Below are 20,021 nucleotides of genomic sequence, written 5' to 3'. Positions count from 1 at the left end.
GTAAGTCTTTGTCCACTGAAACATCTCTTGCATCGTGGGTTCCGTGGATGCCTGTGTGCGGCAACTCTCGCACCTCGAGTAAGGGCAGTTGTCGTCCAAAGGTGTGTTACACTCGTAACAGGCCAAATGCTTCCTTTTGGCCCCGGACTTCCGCTGATCCGCATCTTTAGGGGAAGCCATATGAACCTTAGAGACGTTTATAAGGAGCCAAAAAACCCGAGCGGTGAGATTTACCAAACCCCACCGCATCGGACGAAAAACCGGAAGTGACGTAGCGCACAGGGTGCGCGTCACTTCCGGAAGATGACGGCGCCGCACACCTGCGGCGAGGAGAGGTACCGGACACCGCAGAGACGCCGAATCAAGGCGGAAGAGGAGAGGGGAACCACCCCTCCCCCGACGGTACCCCCAATAAGATAAGTGTATCAGCGATACCGCCTAAAATAAAGGCATTACAATAAAGGGGCAGTTTTCCTATAGGAAAAAAAGAGAGCCCCTCAAGCACTCTTCAGCTCCCTGAGAGGGAGCGATACGCCAGTCCACCTGTCCAAAGGACAGAAAAAAAACACGGTGGGCTGGGGGGTGATCTCCTCCCTTTCAGGGAGCTGAAGATCGTTTATTGGTTCTTGGGCTCATTAAAAATTCCGCCGGTCCTACCAGTCCACAGGGGCAGTTAACCCCATCTGTGCTGCTGGTAGGACGTAAGGGAATACACTATGTGTCGCTGATATCGGCCGCTCCTCTGATAACGGTCCTGCACTATTATAATACGCTATGTGTCGCTGATATCGGCCGCTCCTCTGATAACGGTCCTGCACTATTATAATACACTATGTGTCGCTGATATCGGCCGCTCCTCTGATAACGGTCCTGCACTATTATAATACACTATGTGTCGCTGATATCGGCCGCTCCTCTGATAACGGTCCTGCACTATTATAATACGCTATGTGTCGCTGATATCGGCCGCTCCTCTGATAACGGTCCTGCACTATTATAATACGCTATGTGTCGCTGATATCGGCTGCTCCTCTGATAACGGTCCTGCACTATTATAATACGCTATGTGTCGCTGATATCGACGGCTCCTCTGATAACGGTCCTGCACTATTATAATACGCTATGTGTCGCTGATATCGGCTGCTCCTCTGATAACGGTCCTGCACTATTATAATACGCTATGTGTCGCTGATATCGACGGCTCCTCTGATAACGGTGCTGCACTATTATAATACGCTATGTGTCGCTGATATCGGCCGCTCCTCTGATAACGGTCCTGCACTATTATAATACACTATGTGTCGCTGATATCGGCCGCTCCTCTGATAACGGTCCTGCACTATTATAATACGCTATGTGTCGCTGATATCGACGGCTCCTCTGATAACGGTCCTGCACTATTATAATACGCTATGTGTCGCTGATATCGGCCGCTCCTCTGATAACGGTCCTGCACTATTATAATACACTATGTGTCGCTGATATCGGCCGCTCCTCTGATAACGGTCCTGCACTATTATAATACACTATGTGTCGCTGATATCGGCCGCTCCTCTGATAACGGTCCTGCACTATTATAATACACTATGTGTCGCTGATATCGGCCGCTCCTCTGATAACGGTCCTGCACTATTATAATACACTATGTGTCGCTGATATCGGCTGCTCCTCTGATAACGGTCCTGCACTATTATAATACGCTATGTGTCGCTGATATCGACGGCTCCTCTGATAACGGTCCTGCACTATTATAATACACTATGTGTCGCTGATATCGGCCGCTCCTCTGATAACGGTCCTGCACTATTATAATACGCTATGTGTCGCTGATATCGGCTGCTCCTCTGATAACGGTCCTGCACTATTATAATACGCTATGTGTCGCTGATATCGGCCGCTCCTCTGATAACGGTCCTGCACTATTATAATACAATATGTGTCGCTGATATCGGCCGCTCCTCTGATAACGGTCCTGCACTATTATAATACACTATGTGTCGCTGACATCGGCTGCTCCTCTGATAACGGTCCTGCACTATTATAATACACTATGTGTCGCTGATATCGGCCGCTCCTCTGATAACGGTCCTGCACTATTATAATACACTATGTGTCGCTGACATCGGCTGCTCCTCTGATAACGGTCCTGCACTATTATAATACACTATGTGTCGCTGATATCAGCCGCTCCTCTGATAACGGTCCTGCACTATTATAATACAATATGTGTCGCTGATATCGGCCGCTCCTCTGATAACGGTCCTGCACTATTATAATACACTATGTGTCGCTGACATCGGCTGCTCCTCTGATAACGGTCCTGCACTATTATAATACACTATGTGTCGCTGATATCGGCCGCTCCTCTGATAACGGTCCTGCACTATTATAATACACTATGTGTCGCTGACATCGGCTGCTCCTCTGATAACGGTCCTGCACTATTATAATACACTATGTGTCGCTGATATCAGCCGCTCCTCTGATATAACGGTCCTGCACTATTATAATACACTATGTGTCGCTGATATCGGCCGCTCCTCTGATATAATGGTCCTGCATTATTATAATACACTATGTGTCGCTGATATCGGCCGCTCCTCTGATAACGGTCCTGCACTATTATAATACACTATGTGTCGCTGATATCGGCGGCTCCTCTGATAACGGTCCTGCACTATTATAATACGCTATGTGTCGCTGATATCGGCCGCTCCTCTGATAACGGTCCTGCACTATTATAATACACTATGTGTCGCTGATATCGGCCGCTCCTCTGATAACGGTCCTGCACTATTATAATACACTATGTGTCGCTGATATTGGCCGCTCCTCTGATAACGGTCCTGCACTATTATAATACACTATGTGTCGCTGATATCGGCCGCTCCTCTGATAACGGTCCTGCACTATTATAATACACTGTGTGTCGCTGATATCGGCCGCTCCTCTGATAACGGTCCTGCACTATTATAATACACTATGTGTCGCTGACATTGGCTGCTCCTCTGATAACGGTCCTGCACTATTATAATACACTATGTGTCGCTGATATCGGCCGCTCCTCTGATATAACGGTCCTGCACTATTATAATACACTATGTGTCGCTGATATCGGCCGCTCCTCTGATATAATGGTCCTGCATTATTATAATACACTATGTGTCGCTGATATCGGCCGCTCCTCTGATAACGGTCCTGCACTATTATAATACACTATGTGTCGCTGATATCGGCCGCTCCTCTGATAATGGTCCTGCACTATTATAATACACTATGTGTCACTGATATCGACGGCTCCTCTGATAACGGTCCTACACTATTATAATACACTATGTGTCGCTGATATCGGCCGCTCCTCTGATAACGGTCCTGCACTATTATAATACACTATGTGTCACTGATATCGGCCGCTCCTCTGATAACGGTCCTGCACTATTATAATACACTATGTGTCGCTGATATCGGCCGCTCCTCTGATAACGGTCCTGCACTATTATAATACACTATGTGTCGCTGATATCGGCCGCTCCTCTGATAACGGTCCTGCACTATTATAATACACTATGTGTCGCTGATATCGGCCGCTCCTCTGATAACGGTCCTGCACTATTATAATACACTATGTGTCACTGATATCGACGGCTCCTCTGATAACGGTCCTGCACTATTATAATACACTATGTGTCACTGATATCGACGGCTCCTCTGATAACGGTCCTGCACTATTATAATACACTATGTGTCACTGATATCGGCCGCTCCTCTGATAACGGTCCTGCACTATTATAATACACTATGTGTCGCTGATATCGGCCGCTCCTCTGATAACGGTCCTGCACTATTATAATACGCTATGTGTCGCTGATATCGGCCGCTCCTCTGATAACGGTCCTGCACTATTATAATACACTATGTGTCGCTGATATCGGCCGCTCCTCTGATAATGGTCCTGCACTATTATAATACACTATGTGTCGCTGATATCGGCCGCTCCTCTGATAACGGTCCTGCACTATTATAATACACTATGTGTCGCTGATATCGGCCGCTCCTCTGATAATGGTCCTGCACTATTATAATACACTATGTGTCGCTGATATCGGCCGCTCCTCTGATAACGGTCCTGCACTATTATAATACACTATGTGTCGCTGATATCGGCCGCTCCTCTGATAACGGTCCTGCACTATTATAATACACTATGTGTCGCTGACATCGGCGGCTCCTCTGATAACGGTCCTGCACTATTATAATACACTATGTGTCCCTGATATCGGCCGCTCCTCTGATAACGGTCCTGCACTATTATAATACACTATGTGTCACTGATATCGGCCGCTCCTCTGATAACGGTCCTGCACTATTATAATACACTATGTGTCGCTGATATCGGCCGCTCCTCTGATAACGGTCCTGCACTATTATAATACACTATGTGTCACTGATATCGGCCGCTCCTCTGATAACGGTCCTGCACTATTATAATACACTATGTGTCGCTGATATCGGCCGCTCCTCTGATAACGGTCCTGCACTATTATAATACACTATGTGCCGCTGATATCGGCCGCTCCTCTGATAACGGTCCTGCACTATTATAATACACTATGTGTCGCTGATATCGGCCGCTCCTCTGATAACGGTCCTGCACTATTATAATACACTATGTGTCACTGATATCGGCCGCTCCTCTGATAACGGTCCTGCACTATTATAATACACTATGTGTCGCTGATATCGGCCGCTCCTCTGATAACGGTCCTGCACTATTATAATACGCTATGTGTCGCTGATATCGGCTGCTCCTCTGATAACGGTCCTGCACTATTATAATACGCTATGTGTCGCTGATATGGGCCGCTCCTCTGATAACGGTCCTGCACTATTATAATACGCTATGTGTCGCTGATATCGGCTGCTCCTCTGATAACGGTCCTGCACTATTATAATACGCTATGTGTCGCTGATATCGGCCTCTTCTCTGATAACGGTCCTGCACTATTATAATACACTATGTGTCACTGATATCGGCCGCTCCTCTGATAACGGTCCTGCACTATTATAATACACTATGTGTCGCTGATATCGGCCGCTCCTCTGATAACGGTCCTGCACTATTATAATACACTATGTGTCACTGATATCGGCCGCTCCTCTGATAACGGTCCTGCACTATTATAATACACTATGTGTCGCTGATATCGGCCGCTCCTCTGATAACGGTCCTGCACTATTATAATACACTATGTGCCGCTGATATCGGCCGCTCCTCTGATAACGGTCCTGCACTATTATAATACACTATGTGTCGCTGATATCGGCCGCTCCTCTGATAACGGTCCTGCACTATTATAATACGCTATGTGTCGCTGATATCGGCCGCTCCTCTGATAACGGTCCTGCACTATTATAATACACTATGTGTCGCTGATATCGGCCGCTCCTCTGATAACGGTCCTGCACTATTATAATACGCTATGTGTCGCTGATATCGGCTGCTCCTCTGATAACGGTCCTGCACTATTATAATACGCTATGTGTCGCTGATATGGGCCGCTCCTCTGATAACGGTCCTGCACTATTATAATACGCTATGTGTCGCTGATATCGGCTGCTCCTCTGATAACGGTCCTGCACTATTATAATACGCTATGTGTCGCTGATATCGGCCTCTTCTCTGATAACGGTCCTGCACTATTATAATACACTATGTGTCGCTGATATCGGCCGCTCCTCTGATAACGGTCCTGCACTATTATAATACACTATGTGTCGCTGATATCGGCCGCTCCTCTGATAACGGTCCTGCACTATTATAATACACTATGTGTCGCTGACATCGGCTGCTCCTCTGATAACGGTCCTGCACTATTATAATACACTATGTGTCGCTGATATCAGCCGCTCCTCTGATATAACGGTCCTGCATTATTATAATACACTATGTGTCGCTGATATCGGCCGCTCCTCTGATAACGGTCCTGCACTATTATAATACACTATGTGTCGCTGATATCGGCGGCTCCTCTGATAACGGTCCTGCACTATTATAATACGCTATGTGTCGCTGATATCGGCCGCTCCTCTGATAACGGTCCTGCACTATTATAATACACTATGTGTCGCTGATATCGGCCGCTCCTCTGATAACGGTCCTGCACTATTATAATACACTATGTGTCGCTGATATTGGCCGCTCCTCTGATAACGGTCCTGCACTATTATAATACACTATGTGTCCCTGATATCGGCCGCTCCTCTGATAACGGTCCTGCACTATTATAATACACTGTGTGTCGCTGATATCGGCCGCTCCTCTGATAACGGTCCTGCACTATTATAATACACTATGTGTCGCTGACATTGGCTGCTCCTCTGATAACGGTCCTGCACTATTATAATACACTATGTGTCGCTGATATCGGCCGCTCCTCTGATATAACGGTCCTGCACTATTATAATACACTATGTGTCGCTGATATCGGCCGCTCCTCTGATATAATGGTCCTGCATTATTATAATACACTATGTGTCGCTGATATCGGCCGCTCCTCTGATAACGGTCCTGCACTATTATAATACACTATGTGTCGCTGATATCGGCCGCTCCTCTGATAATGGTCCTGCACTATTATAATACACTATGTGTCACTGATATCGACGGCTCCTCTGATAACGGTCCTACACTATTATAATACACTATGTGTCGCTGATATCGGCCGCTCCTCTGATAACGGTCCTGCACTATTATAATACACTATGTGTCACTGATATCGGCCGCTCCTCTGATAACGGTCCTGCACTATTATAATACACTATGTGTCGCTGATATCGGCCGCTCCTCTGATAACGGTCCTGCACTATTATAATACACTATGTGTCGCTGATATCGGCCGCTCCTCTGATAACGGTCCTGCACTATTATAATACACTATGTGTCGCTGATATCGGCCGCTCCTCTGATAACGGTCCTGCACTATTATAATACACTATGTGTCACTGATATCGACGGCTCCTCTGATAACGGTCCTGCACTATTATAATACACTATGTGTCACTGATATCGACGGCTCCTCTGATAACGGTCCTGCACTATTATAATACACTATGTGTCACTGATATCGGCCGCTCCTCTGATAACGGTCCTGCACTATTATAATACACTATGTGTCGCTGATATCGGCCGCTCCTCTGATAACGGTCCTGCACTATTATAATACGCTATGTGTCGCTGATATCGGCCGCTCCTCTGATAACGGTCCTGCACTATTATAATACACTATGTGTCGCTGATATCGGCCGCTCCTCTGATAATGGTCCTGCACTATTATAATACACTATGTGTCGCTGATATCGGCCGCTCCTCTGATAACGGTCCTGCACTATTATAATACACTATGTGTCGCTGATATCGGCCGCTCCTCTGATAACGGTCCTGCACTATTATAATACACTATGTGTCGCTGATATCGGCCGCTCCTCTGATAACGGTCCTGCACTATTATAATACACTATGTGTCGCTGATATCGGCCGCTCCTCTGATAACGGTCCTGCACTATTATAATACACTATGTGTCGCTGACATCGGCGGCTCCTCTGATAACGGTCCTGCACTATTATAATACACTATGTGTCACTGATATCGGCCGCTCCTCTGATAACGGTCCTGCACTATTATAATACACTATGTGTCACTGATATCGGCCGCTCCTCTGATAACGGTCCTGCACTATTATAATACACTATGTGTCGCTGATATCGGCCGCTCCTCTGATAACGGTCCTGCACTATTATAATACACTATGTGTCACTGATATCGGCCGCTCCTCTGATAACGGTCCTGCACTATTATAATACACTATGTGTCGCTGATATCGGCCGCTCCTCTGATAACGGTCCTGCACTATTATAATACACTATGTGCCGCTGATATCGGCCGCTCCTCTGATAACGGTCCTGCACTATTATAATACGCTATGTGTCGCTGATATCGGCCGCTCCTCTGATAACGGTCCTGCACTATTATAATACACTATGTGTCGCTGATATCGGCCGCTCCTCTGATAACGGTCCTGCACTATTATAATACGCTATGTGTCGCTGATATCGGCTGCTCCTCTGATAACGGTCCTGCACTATTATAATACGCTATGTGTCGCTGATATGGGCCGCTCCTCTGATAACGGTCCTGCACTATTATAATACGCTATGTGTCGCTGATATCGGCTGCTCCTCTGATAACGGTCCTGCACTATTATAATACGCTATGTGTCGCTGATATCGGCCTCTTCTCTGATAACGGTCCTGCACTATTATAATACACTATGTGTCGCTGATATCGGCCGCTCCTCTGATAACGGTCCTGCACTATTATAATACACTATGTGTCACTGATATCGACGGCTCCTCTGATAACGGTCCTGCACTATTATAATACACTATGTGTCGCTGATATCGGCCACTCCTCTGATAACGGTCCTGCACTATTATAATACGCTATGTGTCGCTGATATCGGCTGCTCCTCTGATAACGGTCCTGCACTATTATAATACACTATGTGTCGCTGATATCGGCCGCTCCTCTGATAACGGTCCTGCACTATTATAATACGCTATGTGTCGCTGATATCGGCCGCTCCTCTGATAACGGTCCTGCACTATTATAATACACTATGTGTCACTGATATCGACGGCTCCTCTGATAACGGTCCTGCACTATTATAATACACTATGTGTCGCTGATATCGGCCGCTCCTCTGATAACGGTCCTGCACTATTATAATACACTATGTGTCACTGATATCGGCCGCTCCTCTGATAACGGTCCTGCACTATTATAATACACTATGTGTCGCTGATATCGGCCGCTCCTCTGATAACGGTCCTGCACTATTATAATACACTGTGTGTCGCTGATATCGGCCGCTCCTCTGATAACGGTCCTGCACTATTATAATACACTATGTGTCGCTGATATCGGTCCTGCACTATTATAATACACTATGTGTTGCTGATATCGGCCGCTCCTCTGATAACGGTCCTGCACTATTATAATACACTATGTGTCGCTGACATCGGCTGCTCCTCTGATAACGGTCCTGCACTATTATAATACACTATGTGTCGCTGATATCGGCCGCTCCTCTGATATAATGGTCCTGCATTATTATAATACACTATGTGTCGCTGATATCGGCCGCTCCTCTGATAACGGTCCTGCACTATTATAATACACTATGTGTCACTGATATCGGCCGCTCCTCTGATAACGGTCCTGCACTATTATAATACACTATGTGTCGCTGATATCGGCCGCTCCTCTGATAACGGTCCTGCACTATTATAATACACTATGTGTCGCTGATATCGGCCGCTCCTCTGATAACGGTCCTGCACTATTATAATACACTATGTGTCGCTGATATCGGCTGCTCCTCTGATAACGGTCCTGCACTATTATAATACGCTATGTGTCGCTGATATCGGCCGCTCCTCTGATAACGGTCCTGCACTATTATAATACGCTATGTGTCGCTGATATCGGCTGCTCCTCTGATAACGGTCCTGCACTATTATAATACACCATGTGTCGCTGATATCGGCCGCTCCTCTGATAACGGTCCTGCACTATTATAATACACTATGTGTCGCTGATATCGGCCGCTCCTCTGATAACGGTCCTGCACTATTATAATACACTATGTGTCGCTGATATCGGCCGCTCCTCTGATAACGGTCCTGCACTATTATAATACACTATGTGTCGCTGATATCGGCCGCTCCTCTGATAACGGTCCTGCACTATTATAATACACTATGTGTCACTGATATCGACGGCTCCTCTGATAACGGTCCTGCACTATTATAATACACTATGTGTCGCTGATATCGGCCACTCCTCTGATAACGGTCCTGCACTATTATAATACACTGTGTGTTGCTGATATCGGCCGCTCCTCTGATAACGGTCCTGCACTATTATAATACACTATGTGTCGCTGATATCGGTCCTGCACTATTATAATACACTATGTGTCGCTGATATCGGCCGCTCCTCTGATAACGGTCCTGCACTATTATAATACACTATGTGTCGCTGATATCGGCCGCTCCTCTGATAACGGTCCTGCACTATTATAATACACTATGTGTCGCTGATATCGGCCGCTCCTCTGATAACGGTCCTGCACTATTATAATACACTATGTGTTGCTGATATCGGCCGCTCCTCTGATAACGGTCCTGCACTATTATAATACGCTATGTGTCGCTGATATCGGCCGCTCCTCTGATAACGGTCCTGCACTATTATAATACACTATGTGTCGCTGATATTGGCCGCTCCTCTGATAACGGTCCTGCACTATTATAATACACTATGTGTCACTGATATCGGCCGCTCCTCTGATAACGGTCCTGCACTATTATAATACACTATGTGTCGCTGATATCGGCCGCTCCTCTGATAACGGTCCTGCACTATTATAATACACTATGTGTCGCTGACATCGGCTGCTCCTCTGATAACGGTCCTGCACTATTATAATACACTATGTGTCGCTGATATCGGCCGCTCCTCTGATATAATGGTCCTGCATTATTATAATACACTATGTGTCGCTGATATCGGCCGCTCCTCTGATAACGGTCCTGCACTATTATAATACACTATGTGTCACTGATATCGGCCGCTCCTCTGATAACGGTCCTGCACTATTATAATACACTATGTGTCGCTGATATCGGCCGCTCCTCTGATAACGGTCCTGCACTATTATAATACACTATGTGTCGCTGATATCGGCCGCTCCTCTGATAACGGTCCTGCACTATTATAATACGCTATGTGTCGCTGATATCGGCCGCTCCTCTGATAACGGTCCTGCACTATTATAATACATTATGTGTCGCTGATATCGACGGCTCCTCTGATAACGGTCCTGCACTATTATAATACACTATGTGTCGCTGATATCGTCCGCTCCTCTGATAACGGTCCTGCACTATTATAATACACTATGTGTCACTGATATCGGCCGCTCCTCTGATAACGGTCCTGCACTATTATAATACATTATGTGTCGCTGATATCGACGGCTCCTCTGATAACGGTCCTGCACTATTATAATACACTATGTGTCGCTGATATCGTCCGCTCCTCTGATAACGGTCCTGCACTATTATAATACACTGTGTGTCGCTGATATCGGCCGCTCCTCTGATAACGGTCCTGCACTATTATAATACACTATGTGTCGCTGATATCGGCCGCTCCTCTGATAACGGTCCTGCACTATTATAATACACTATGTGTCGCTGATATCGGCCGCTCCTCTGATAACGGTCCTGCACTATTATAATACATTATGTGTCACTGATATCGACGGCTCCTCTGATAACGGTCCTGCACTATTATAATACACTATGTGTCACTGATATCGGCCGCTCCTCTGATAATGGTCCTGCACTATTATAATACATTATGTGTCGCTGATATCGGCCGCTCCTCTGATAACGGTCCTGCACTATTATAATACACTATATGTCTCTGATATCGGCCGCTCCTCTGATAACGGTCCTGCACTATTATAATACACTATGTGTCGCTGATATCGGCCGCTCCTCTGATAACGGTTCTGCACTATTATAATACACTATGTGTCGCTGATATCAGCCGCTCCTCTGATAACGGTCCTGCACTATTATAATACACTATGTGTCGCTGATATCGGCCGCTCCTCTGATAACGGTCCTGCACTATTATAATACACTATGTGTCACTGATATCGACGGCTCCTCTGATAACGGTCCTGCACTATTATAATACACTATGTGTCGCTGATATCGGCCGCTCCTCTGATAACGGTTCTGCACTATTATAATACACTATGTGTCGCTGATATCAGCCGCTCCTCTGATAACGGTCCTGCACTATTATAATACACTATGTGTCGCTGATATCGGCCGCTCCTCTGATAACGGTCCTGCACTATTATAATACATTATGTGTCACTGATATCGACGGCTCCTCTGATAACGGTCCTGCACTATTATAATACACTATGTGTCACTGATATCGGCCGCTCCTCTGATAACGGTCCTGCACTATTATAATACACTATGTGTCGCTGATATCGGCCGCTCCTCTGATAACGGTTCTGCACTATTATAATACACTATGTGTCGCTGATATCAGCCGCTCCTCTGATAACGGTCCTGCACTATTATAATACACTATGTGTCGCTGATATCGGCCGCTCCTCTGATAACGGTCCTGCACTATTATAATACATTATGTGTCACTGATATCGACGGCTCCTCTGATAACGGTCCTGCACTATTATAATACACTATGTGTCACTGATATCGGCCGCTCCTCTGATAACGGTCCTGCACTATTATAATACACTATGTGTCGCTGATATCGGCCGCTCCTCTGATAACGGTCCTGCACTATTATAATACACTATATGTCTCTGATATCGGCCTCTCCTCTGATAACGGTCCTGCACTATTATAATACACTATGTGTCGCTGATATCGGCCGCTCCTCTGATAATGGTCCTGCACTATTATAATACACTGTGTGTCACTGATATCGGCCGCTCCTCTGATAACGGTTCTGCACTATTATAATACACTATGTGTCGCTGATATCGGCCGCTCCTCTGATAACGGTCCTGCACTATTATAATACACTATGTGTCGCTGATATCGGCGGCTCCTCTGATAACGGTCCTGCACTATTATAATACACTATGTGTCGCTGATATCGGCCGCTCCTCTGATAACGGTCCTGCACTATTATAATACACTATGTGTCGCTGATATCGGCCGCTCCTCTGATAACGGTCCTGCACTATTATAATACACTATGTGTCGCTGATATCGGCTGCTCCTCTGATAACGGTCCTGCACTATTATAATACACTATGTGTCACTGACATCGGCCGCTCCTCTGATAACGGTCCTGCACTATTATAATACACTATGTGTCACTGACATCGGCCGCTCCTCTGATAACGGTCCTGCACTATTATAATACACTATATGTCTCTGATATCGGCCGCTCCTCTGATAACGGTCCTGCACTATTATAATACACTGTGTGTCACTGATATCGGCCGCTCCTCTGATAACGGTTCTGCACTATTATAATACACTATGTGTCGCTGATATCGGCCGCTCCTCTGATAACGGTCCTGCACTATTATAATACACTATGTGTCGCTGATATCGGCCGCTCCTCTGATAACGGTCCTGCACTATTATAATACACTATGTGTCGCTGATATCGGCCGCTCCTCTGATAACGGTCCTGCACTATTATAATACACTATGTGTCACTGACATCGGCCGCTCCTCTGATAACGGTCCTGCACTATTATAATACACTATGTGTCGCTGATATCGGCCGCTCCTCTGATAACGGTCCTGCACTATTATAATACACTATGTGTCACTGACATCGGCCGCTCCTCTGATAACGGTCCTGCACTATTATAATACACTATGTGTCGCTGATATCGGCCGCTCCTCTGATAACGGTCCTGCACTATTATAATACACTATGTGTCACTGACATCGGCCGCTCCTCTGATAACGGTTCTGCACTATTATAATACACTATGTGTCACTGACATCGGCCGTTCCTCTGATAACGGTCCTGCACTATTATAATACACTATGTGTCGCTGACATCGGCCGCTCCTCTGATAACGGTCCTGCACTATTATAATACACTATGTGTCGCTGATATCGGCCGCTCCTCTGATAACGGTCCTGCACTATTATAATACACTATGTGTCGCTGACATCGGCCGCTCCTGTGCTCAGTGCTGCCATCTACAGGGTTAGTGGCTCGTTAATACTCTCTGTTCACACTGTGCACTTCGCAAACGTCTGACAGCTACAGAGCGCCATCTGCTGGTTTACCACAGATACTGCAGCCTCCTGACATTCAGGCTTCCTTACAGTTAGGCCTCATGCACATGGCCATTCTGCGGCAATTCCATGCATTGGGGACTGCAATTTGTGATCCCCAATTCACAGGCAACGTCCGTGCGGCGGCCGGGACGGATCGAGACCCATTCAACTTGCTGAGGCACAGACAGAAACACCACGGAATCCGTAGTGCATCCGTGGGGTTCTGTGCCACCGTTCTGCCTCTAGTGAATGGGTCCGCATCCGTGATGCGGGTAGCCTGCATATTGCGGACCCGCTGTTTGCGGGCCACAATACGGCCGGGCAACGGCCGTTTGCATGAGGCCTTAGTTGGCTTCAGGTGTCACCATCTCTAAAGCTGCCAGAAACAATAATGTTATATCCATTATAACTGTCATTTTTCTCTTCATTTCCATTATTTCCGTTGTCACATATTAGTTATACAGGAAAAATGACCTGACACAACTATGATCAGAGACTCCAGCTTAGCTGCATTGTCTATTGGAGTGCGATATAGTTTGGAGGCTCTATCACTCTATGCTTTACACTACAGCTCTGCTTGTTCAGACTGGCTGCTATTAGGAGGAGAAGAGAGGACAATGTACAAATCACTAAACCTCTTATCAGATAGCACATAGACCGAGGGGAGGAGCTTCACTGCAGGGGAGGGGCTTCACTGCAGGGGAGGAGCCTGGAAAGTAGGGTACTGCTAAGTAAAAAAAGAAATAAAATAGTATTTTGTATCTGATTCTATTCCTGCTGAGCTGTGTATCTAATCCTGTCCTGTGTGATACAGTCTGCTGAGCTGTGTATCTAATCCTATGTCTGATACTGTCTGCTGAGCTGTGTATCTAATCCTCTCCTGTGTGATACAGTCTGCTGAGCTGTGTATCTAATCCCATCCTGTGTGATACAGTCTGCTGAGCTGTGTATCTAATCCTGTCCTGTGTGATACTGTCTGCTGAGCTGTGTATCTAATCCTGTCCTGTGTGATACAGTCTGCTGAGCTGTGTATCTAATCCTATGTCTGATACTGTCTGCTGAGCTGTGTATCTAATCCTCTTCTGTGTGATACTGTCTGCTGAGCTGTGTATCTAATCCTATCCTGTGTGATACAGTCTGCTGAGCTGTGTATCTAATCCTATGTCTGATACTGTCTGCTGAGCTGTGTATCTAATCCTCTCCTGTGTGATACAGTCTGCTGAGCTGTGTATCTAATCCCATCCTGTGTGATACTGTCTGCTGAGCTGTGTATCTAATCCTGTCCTGTGTGATACAGTCTGCTGAGCTGTGTATCTAATCCTATGTCTGATACTGTCTGCTGAGCTGTGTATCTAATCCTATCCTGTGTGATACTGTCTGCTGAGCTGTGTATCTAATCCTCTCCTGTGTGATACTGTCTGCTGAGCTGTGTATCTAATTCTATCCTGTGTGATACAGTCTGCTGAGCTGTGTATCTAATCCTATGTCTGATACTGTCTGCTGAGCTGTGTATCTAATCCTCTCCTGTGTGATACAGTCTGCTGAGCTGTGTATCTAATCCTCTCCTGTGTGATACAGTCTGCTGAGCTGTGTATCTAATCCTATCCTGTGTGATACTGTCTGCTGAGCTGTGTATCTAATCCTCTCCTGTGTGATACTGTCTGCTGAGCTGTGTATCTAATCCTCTCCTGTGTGATACTGTCTGCTGAGCTGTGTATCTAATCCTATCCTGTGTGATACTGTCTGCTGAGCTGTGTATCTAATCCTGTCCTGTGTGATACTGTCTGCTGAGCCGTGTATCTAATCCTCTCCAGTGTGATACAGTCTGCTGAGCCGTGTATCTAATCCTGTCCTGTGTGATACTGTCTGCTGAGCTGTGTATCTAATCCTATCCTGTGTGATACTGTCTGCTGAGCTGTGTATCTAATCCTATCCTGTGTGATACTGTCTGCTGAGCTGTGTATCTAATCCTATCCTGTGTGATACAGTCTGCTGGGCTGTGTATCTAATCCTATCCTGTGTGATACTGTCTGCAGAGCTGTGTATCTAATCCTATCCTGTGTAATACTGTCTGCTGAGCTGTGTATCTAATCCTATCCTGTGTGATACTGTCTGCTGAGCTGTGTATCTAATCCTATCCTGTGTGATACTGTCTCCTGAGCTGTGTATCTAATCCTACCCTGTGTGATACTGTCTGCTGAGCTGTGTATCTAATCCTATCGTGTGTGATACTGTCTCCTGAGCTGTGTATCTAATCCTATCCTGTGCGATACTGTCTGCTTAGCTGTGTATCTAATCCTATCCTGTGCGATACTGTCTGCTGAGCTGTGTATCTAATCCCATCCTGTGTGATACTGTCTGCTGAGCTGTGTATCTAATCCTATCCTGTGTGATACTGTCTCCTGAGCTGTGTATCTAACCCTGTCCTGTGTGATACAGTCTGCTGAGCTGTGTATCTAATCCTATCCTGTGTGATACAGTCTGCTGAGCTGTGTATCTAATCCTATCCTGTGTGATACTGTCTCCTGAGCTGTGTATCTAACCCTGTCCTGTGTGATACTGTCTGCTGAGCTGTGTAAAAAAATAGAATATATAAAAAACAAATTAAAGCGGCCAAACTTGAGACTGAGAGATTAATTGCCAAAGAGAGTAAAACTAACCCTAAAATGTTCTTCTATTATATAAATGGTAAACAGTATAACTTTGAAGGTGTCGGCCCTTTACAGAGTGATGAGGGGGGAGTTGCAGAGAGCGACGAGGAGAAAGCAAAGCTATTAAATATTTTTTTCTCCACTGTATTCACTACGGAAAATAAACTGTCAGATGAAATGCAGAATGTAAAAGTAAATTCCCCATTAAAAGTGCCCTGTCTGACCCAGGAAGATGTATAGCGGCATCTTAAAAAGATTAAAATAGACAAATCGCCAGGACCAGATGGCATACACCCCCGTATCATAAGAGAATTAAGTAATGTCATAGCCAGACCCTTATTTCTGATATTTGCGGACTCTGTACTGACAGGGAGTGTTCCACAGGATTGGTGCATGACAAATGTGATGCCAATATTCAAAAAGGGTCCAAAAACAGAGCCCGGAAACTATAGGCCGGTAAGTTTAACATCTGTTGTGGGTAAACTGTTTGAAGGTTTTCTAAGAGATGCTATCTTGGAGGACCTCAATGAAAATAATCAAAAATCAGCATGGCTTCATGAGGGATCGGTCATGTCAAACTAATTTAGGGTACTTTCACACGTGCGGCAGAGGATTTCGGCAGGCAGTTCCGTCGCCAGAACTGCCTGCCGGATCTGGCAATCCTGACGCAAATGGATGGCATTTGTCAGACGGGTCCGGATGCGGATCCGTCTGACAAATGCATTGAAATACCGGATCCGTCTCTCCGGTGTCATCCGGAAAAACGGATCCGGTATTTATTTATTTTTGCATTTTTAAAGGTCTGCATTTTTGCCGGAACACTTAATGCTGGATCCAGCACTAATAGATTTCAATGGAAATTTATGCTGGATCCGGCGTTCCGGCAAGTGTTCAGGATTTTTGGCTGGAGAGAAAACTGCAGCATATGCTACAGTATTTTCTCCGGCCAAACAAACCTAAGCGGGACTGAACTGATGCATCCTGAACGGATTGCTCTCCATTCAGAATGCAATAGGATAAAACTGATCAGTTTTTTTCGAGTATTGAGCTTCTGTGACGGAACTCAACACCGGAAAAGAAAAACGCTAGTGTGAAAGTACCCTAATAATCAGTTTCTATGAGGAGGTAAGTTCTAGACTTGACCTCGGCGAATCAATGGATGTCGTGTATCTGGACTTCTCCAAAGCATTTGACACTGTACCACATACAAGGTTAGTATATAAAATGAGAATGCTCGGACTGGGAGAAAACGTCTGTAAGTGGGTAAGTCAGGGGCGCTGCTAGGGTCTCAAAAGATCTGGGGCCCAAGCCCCAATGAATATGGCCCAGTTCTCTAAGTCGTCCCCCCTCCCCCCACACACCGCATTTTGCTGTACTTGCTATACAGCAGCATGTACCTCTCACATCCAGGGCCTCTAGGTGACGTCTCCTCGGATGTAGATCTTCTCTGTCATCATCTTCTCCATTCGGTCCGGACACTTCTCTCAGCCACCTCGTCTCTGCAGAGTGTGACACACAGACATCTTAGCTTCCTCACATTTCTATCATCATCCCCCAACCTGGAGTCCCAACAGTGTTATCCTGCTGCTCACTGTGCTCCCCAATACCCCCAAATACTATCCTATACTACAGTTCTGGGCTCCTGAAGAAGGCAGACATAGCAGAGCTGGAGAGGGTTCAGAGGAGGGCAACTAAAGTAATAACTGTAATGGATGGACTACAGGTCCCTGAAAGATTATTAAAATTAGGGTTATTCACTTTTAAAAAAAAAAGACGACTGAGGGGAGATCTAATTACTATGTATAAATATATCAGGGGTCAGTACAGAGATCTCTCCCATCATCTATTTATCTCCAGGACTGTGACGAGGGGACATCCTCTGCGTCTGGAGGAAAGAAGGTTTGTACACAAACATAGAAGAGGATTCTTTACTGTAAGAGCAGTGAGACTATGGAGCTCTCTGCCTGAGGAGGTGGTGATGGTGAGTACAATAAAGGAATTCAAGAGGGGCCTGGATGTATTTCTGGAGCGTAATAATATTACAGGCTATAGCTACTAGAGAGGGGTCGTTGATCCAGGGAGTTATTCTGATGCCTGATTGGAGTCGGGAAGGAATTTTTTTCCCCTTAAGTTTCCCTCACAGTTTTTTTTTTGCCTTCCTCTGGATCAACTTGCAGGATAACAGGCCAAACTGGATGGACAGATGTCTTTTTTCGGCCTTGTGCACTATGTTACTATGTTAGTTTAAAGGGTTAACTTGCATTGACTTGATAGACATGTCTTTTTTCAACCGTATTAACTATGTAACTATTACGTATACTGTTTAATACGGTATATTTATACTACATTTTATATGTTGTGACATATATCCTGTTCATATGAACTGTGTTTGCACAGCACTGTGGAAAGGGTTAATGAATACTGAGAGACTTTTTGGGACTTTCTAGCTAATAATGAAAAGCTGGTAACTTTCCACAGTTGCCATAAAAGAGCATGTTTCGGAGGGAAAAAAGCCAAACTTGTTTACTACCAAAACCAGACAGACTGACCTTGTGACTGTCTGGTTTAGTTCTGTTGTTATGTCTGGAAACTTGTTTTTGTCTGGAAAACCTGCTGTGTCATTGCCATTGAGTATCATAGAAGCTCTAATGTAAGTCTACGTGAGACGGAAAGTTTAACAATGTATCTGTTTGTGCTGAGCTTCTCCACTCCACCCCTCCTACTAGAAGGTTCTAATTCAGCCAGAAATTGTATATAAGGAGAGCAGTCAGAGGACCCAGTGTTCTGCAGTTAGGGACCAGTGCTTAGAAGAAGAAACTCTATCAGGCTATTGAGTGACCAGAAGAAGACGCTGAGACCCTGGATCACCAGCCTTGGACCAGGGTACCAGCCTTCTGAGAGACAGAGGGACATCTAGCTCAGGCCTTTCCTCAGCATCAAACCCTTCTTCTACCATGGAGAAGACTGGAGAAGTCATCCCAATGCCTCACCTGTATTGTTTTGTACCTGAATTCTTCCAGTAAAGAAGCCCCCTGGTTACTGAAGACCCTGACTCTCTGGACTTATTTCCCATTGGGGTGCACCACGCCTTACCATAGCTTCCGGAGAGCAGCAACACGTGGTGAGACCTCGACGGTGTCCGGATGATCCTTCACGGATGAACCACTAACCATGTCCTCAGTGACACGGAAAGAGGCGAACACCCATCTTCCATCTTAAGAACTGCCTCTGTTATTCTCCTTCCTCCCACCTAGATGGCCATCTCCATTTTGTACAAAGGGGCCCCTATACCAATCGATCCCAGTCTCATCACTCATTTTATTGCACACCTGTGCGATATTCATGCTGTCTAATCAGCACCTTGATCTGCCACACCTGTGAGGTGGGATGTATTATCTCGGCAAAGGAGAAGCGCTCACTGACACAGATCTAGACAGATT

This window comes from Bufo bufo, chromosome 7 (assembly GCF_905171765.1).
Source record: "Bufo bufo chromosome 7, aBufBuf1.1, whole genome shotgun sequence".
In the NCBI taxonomy this organism is placed as follows: domain Eukaryota; kingdom Metazoa; phylum Chordata; class Amphibia; order Anura; family Bufonidae; genus Bufo; species Bufo bufo.
Note: the sequence above shows the minus strand (reverse complement) of the source record.